This window comes from Lissotriton vulgaris, chromosome 11, assembly GCF_964263255.1.
Source record: "Lissotriton vulgaris chromosome 11, aLisVul1.2, whole genome shotgun sequence".
In the NCBI taxonomy this organism is placed as follows: Eukaryota; Metazoa; Chordata; class Amphibia; order Caudata; family Salamandridae; genus Lissotriton; species Lissotriton vulgaris.
In genome coordinates, this window is record NC_141699.1 from 1064809033 (window position 1) to 1064815032 (window position 6000).

The window sequence follows — 6000 nt, forward strand, 5'->3', positions numbered from 1 at the left end:
TCCTCCCATTCTACCTGTGCTTTTTCGAATTACGGTCTCTATCTCTTCTTTCTTTTCCCCTCCCGTCATGACACTGCATGTGCCTATATGAAGCTGGCATTTGTAATATATTTGCCATGCGATCTGTCTCATGTTTTTCCAAAACATTATGCTCCTCATCAGAAAGTTTAAAATTCAGCTTTAGAACAGCCGTTTGAGAGCAAGAAGATGCTTTAACTTACTCTGCATCCTCCACCCTAAAGTTTATTTGGCAACTAGGGGCTATTGTTACTGGAGCAGCGTAATTTTGACTTCACTTTTACACGTCACAAATGCAAAACCAAAATGTGAACTTAGCACATGTTTCGTGTGTGGCCTAACAACATTAACACAGATTTACCCTTGACATCATTATTGAAGTGCATTCACTGTGTAGAGAATGTCTACATAACACTGTGTGCCTTAACCGTATTAAATAAGGTATTTTTGGGAAACTTGATAAATAAACCATCCTCACATATATATATATAGTATGTGCTTACTTTAGAAATGATAATGGTTTTATTTGATATGTGCACTAATGTTTCATTTATCTTTCATATAAAATATAGTTTTTAGCCATACTTACACATTCTTATTAAACGTTTACTGTATGCCACATGCAGTATGAATCTGATGTGCTGACAAGTTATATTAATTTGTGATTTAATATTCTAAAATTTCCCTCACAAGGTCTGTTTTCACTCTGCGTAAAATACTGTTTTCCATTTCTGCTTGTATGAATTCATCCCTGATGGTGCGTTCGCACACATTGTTAGTTTGGGAATAGATACAACACTTTATTACCGATAGAGAAAGAGCCTGAGAAGAACAACTGAAGAGTTCCCTTCAGGAATATTACAACATGGCTTGGATGATCAAGGACAATGTTGTTCCCATGTTCAGTGTGGGAGATTTCGTAAATGTTGCAGCTTACACCTTAAAAATGTAAAAGGACAATGGAAAATCTGATAATGTGAACCAAGGGGCGGTACCTAAGTGATTTTGGTGCAAATAATTTGAGTCTACACTGTCTGATGTTAGAGCCTCTTTTCCGTGTACTTTAAGAGGTTTAGACCTCTATGCTTATTCCCTTTGACTCTTGCAGAGTGTGGCTTAGGCAAATGCTCAAAATTCCCCAGACCCAAGAAGACTTTTGACCAAGCTTCTGCAACACTTACACCTTCTCTCATTTCCCACACTTTCCTGTATTTCCCTATTTTTCTGCAGTTCCTTGATTTTGAGATCATATAGGTTCCAAACACATTTACTTAGTTTGGACTTTAACTTAGATGATTCTAGATTAAACTCCTGTTAAGAAGAGAAGATGAGGAACTCTTATCTGAGCACAAGATCTTATTATTAGTCTTTTTGTATAGCTGTGACTGAACTTCTTGTTTGACTGATACTGGTATGTCTAAACTTCTTTAAGGTAGGATTTCCCAGTTGTTATTCTGTATCTTTATAGCATGGGGCTGAAATTCATGTACCCATAACTTGTTTGCTAACTTGTAATAAACATTCTTAACTATAGTTACTGATTCCTGGTCCTTATTGTGTAGCCAAATGGTTTACACTGTTAATTGAAATAGATTGATGTAATGTTAACTCCCATCACCTCTCAGTCTGGAAAGAAAAGATCCATTGGAGGACGAATGGTAAGAGGGTTGGTCCAAAGGGCTGTATCACTGCTCAATGTCTACACCAGACAATTGTGTCTCACTGTGCTTGGACATGCACCGCCTGGCCCTTCTCAGTATTGTTATGTGAGATGTGGTCCTTGGAGTCTAAGTGACATTTCCTGTTGGTGTGCCAAATGTGGCGCATGGCAATGTTGAGGAGAACCGGTGGGGCCCAGTAGGTCAGCACTCTGCAGCTCCAGAGGGTCGGAGAGGTATTGGGGGCTTTAGGGGGCTTTAGGGGGAGTGGAAAATAGTGCCTAGTATAGTTGGCAGTCGAGGATGCATGGTGGGATACCCAGGGAGGCATATGTTGGAAGGACAAGGGTTTGGCGACAAGGTTTATGAAACATATGCATGTACCAGCTAGGACTGATGTTACTCCCAGGGGGACGATCCATCTGTTAGCCAATGGCTCATCTGCCCTAGGTCGAGGACACTCAGCACTTACCATACCATACTCTTCACCGCTCCATGCCACATTGAACTCCAGAGTGCATGCTCAGTTAGCCTCTACTCTAAGTTAACAAGTCAGTGCTGAGAGGGTGGCTCCAAGAGGGGAAATCCAGCCATTTTACAGAGTGAATAGAGATATAGATCAGTGAGGGGTACAACATGATAAATCACTATGGCATGAGAACTGGTGATGTCTGCAGCAGCCTCAAGAAACAGCCTGGTTGATTGTTAAAGCTAGGGCAGTGAACCAGACAGGTTCAGCATCACAGTCTGAGACTGAATGCAGTTTGTGTGACAATCTGGTGTGTTTACGGGGATGCAAGAGAAATTCTGAAATGCGTTTGCATAACCAGAGATGCTTGGAAGAGCTGTTCTTCACTTCGTAGTATTACCAGTTGTTACCAAGTTTATTCCTTTATCTTGTGCAAGCTACATTTCTGAGGTAAAGAACAACTAACAAAATAATACCAAGTCCGCCAATCAGACAGTCCCATCAAGTGTAGCCTATCCCTTTCCCTCTTCTTTGCTGCTCAGTTAAATACACATTATGGATTGTATTGATAGCTCCTAATGGGATTATCTCAGAGACTTTTGTAGTGTTCACTTTCTTGCCCTAAACAGGAGCGCAACGCTTGCATGTCTGGCAGTAGCCCAGCAGGCCCTGCCTTGGAAAACCCCAAAGTCTCAGTGCGTAAACAGAGGCTAGTAGGTGGCGCTGTGGTGCCAAGAGGTAGCCTTTCTCAGCGAATGCCCTTTTTTTTGTGTCAGGTGCCTGTAGCTTAAACTTCTCACCTGTCACACCGCTTACGAGAAACTTCCCACTCCAGTGACCGTGACTGACTGGGATCCTGCGAGCATCTCCACTCGCCATACATTGCTCAGAGATAAGGCTTCAACCCTGGGATATTTATACACAGGCTTCTTCTTGAGTACCTGTGAGTGGGAGCCCAGGGTGTCTATGGGTTCAGTAATAACTGCATTTTTCACACTAATTTCTAACTAGGTGTTTTTGGCCCTCTTTTACATTATGGAGTCCATTAAGGATCTCAAATACTCACTTTTCTATGCCGGGGGAGAAGAAGAATGACCTCCTCTGGGGCAAAGACTTCCTAGGGAGGTGCAGAGTTTCATTGGTGTTCTCAGAAGCACTTAGGATGTTAGTGACCAATTAATGAGACTGACCATGAGATTTCCAATTCCTATGTGGGAATACCACCATCAAAACACAAGACCTGGTATAGGTATAGAGTAGGATGGTCAATGCCGCACAAAGGGAACCAGGAAGCGTGACGCACAGCAACTGGAAGGCTTCAATAAAATGTGCTAAGTGTTTCATAAGAATGCACATGTGCTCAGACACGTTCTCGGGAGTGGTACTCGTCTGAAAATTGTTGACATGGTCACGCCAAACAATGAATCCAACATGAATTCCCCAAAATCAGGGGAAGGTGGTAATTATGAGGATGACTTCTTCTCAGACAGGGAGACATCACTCCACCCCTGCGGGCTGTTATTTTTGTGTTATTATCATTAGTCATTAGATATTCTTTGTGTGTTCTGTTTTGAATAAAGTAAAGTGTTCGCTTACATGATGAGTACTGGAATGTGGACCTCTGATAAAGCAAAGTTCTTGGACCTCTGATAAAGCAAAGTTATGTGCTATGGATCAGTTGCTAGTGGTACTGCGCTGCAGGAATACATCCTATTTGTCACCATTTTGAAGTTTTTCACTTTTTTGCTAGGGACTCAGAAGGTAGGTGGTGCCTCAATCAGACATATTTGAATGAAAGAATCTATACCACCTTTGATCTTCAGACTGCATTTTGGAGCAGAAGGTGGCACACTATGTCACAAAAAATCATACAACCTCTCAAAAAGGAGGTTAGAGCAAAATTGAAGGCAGAATGCTCCAGACCCCTTTTGGAGGGCAACGTGACTGCAACTCCAGATACGGACCCTCAAATTTGTATTTTTCCCCAAATATGTAGAAGGTCCTAAAAGCAAGCAATTGATTGTTCATGGAGGCCCTGTCAGGGCAAGCTGCCTGACGTGGAGATGCTGCCATGAAGATCTTGGAGGCCAAAGTCTTGGGCAAACCCTTTCTGCTGAGGTGCTGTTAGGTTGGGGGCAAAGGGTGGTCTGCATGCTTGTCAATGCTAATTGTGCCCTATCTGCAAAGAGACATAGGTTCTGCCTGAGTAAGATTGACCCAGTTTATTATTCAATCAATCAAGGATTTGCGAAGTGGGTTAAATCACCTGTGAGTGTCTCAAGGCGCTGGCGCTACTAACTACTTCATGGAGATCTGTTTATTCGAACAGCCAGGTCTTGAGGTTATGGGACCTATTGGCTTCAGAAGCAGACACTGTTGCTAAGGACACTTTATTTGGGAAGCCTTTTGTAAAGCAACTATGAAAATTCATCTTCACCTTCTTAGGCCTAAACAAGACCCAGTCATCTATCAAAAAATACTTTTTATGGGAATGTCTGTCCTGGGCCCTGAAGATGCAAGGGCCGGTCCTCCAGACGAACATTCCAATAAGCCTCTTTACGAGGAAGAAAGAACAATGGCTGGTACGATGGGAACCAGTTAGAGACATACTTCTCCTCAAGATAATCTGGCAGGGGCAACAGGCATAACCTCAGAGGCGGAGCTAACAAACCAGGATGAATAGAGGGAGATCATATTTGGCCCATGGCTACTGAAGACAACTGAAGGGTTTCACATTGACTTTTATGGTTCTCTAATGCAAACCTCTTGTCCCAACCTCTGAGGATTTCTGTTCAGGAAATGGATTTAATGACAGGAACAAAACTGGAGGCTAAAGGAGCGAACTTCAAATCAGTTCTCTACTAAAGAGGTTTCTAGAATAACATTGTTGTGGTGGAGAAAAATTACAAAGGATTTAGACCAGTAATAAATCAGAATTTTTCCATGACTGGCTCATCTATCAACACTTCATAATGGAGATGTGTCATCTCCTAGGAGACGGCCTACCCCGAACTACTTGATGATCAGGCTCAACTTGAAATATGTTTATCTAATGCTTCCCATTTACGCTCTTCACCGGAGACTCCAGCAATTTATTTGGAGTGACCAGGTGAGCAAATCCTTGGCGCTTCTGTTCTGTCTGTCATCGGTGCTGTGGTGCTTTACGAAGTTGCTACATCCGGTGGTGGAATTTCTGAGATGAAGCAGATTCAGGCTAATAATCCATCTGGATGATATCGTTTTGATGGATAAATGCAGACATAATCACAATTCAACATGACAACTGTTACTGTCTTACTACCGGAATTGGGCTTTGTGATAAGTCAAGAGAAGTCAGACCTGATACAGAGTCAATCAATGTGCTTTGAGGGCTTCTTGATAGACTTAGTGAACGTCTCTCTGGTTCTTCCCAAGAAATAGAAACTATCGAAGATCAAAAAGGAACTAAGACAGCCATGAGAACAGAGAAGGTTTCTCTCAGGCAACTTGCCAGAATAGTGTGTCTGCTGTCATCACCAATTCAATAAACAACAATGTGATGGACGGCGTGCTTGAATTATCCCAGTCTTTGGCAATCGCTGTGGGCCACATTCGTTTTTCACCCACCATCCCATTCTAGACAAAGGCACAGCTTATTTTAATCAGTACTGACCCTGCTTCTCATTGGAATAGTAATTGTCAAACTGCTAGGTGAGGCCCCCTCCAGAAGGGATCGCAAGGAACCCCAGACTGGTTTCTCCCCAGCTGGTGCTCATCAGTAGGGTGTAGTTTGAGTGCGATGGTACAGTGACCCCTGGCTGGGAATACCCAATGCACTTGGGGCTTCAATTCCAATAAACAACAATGTGATGAACG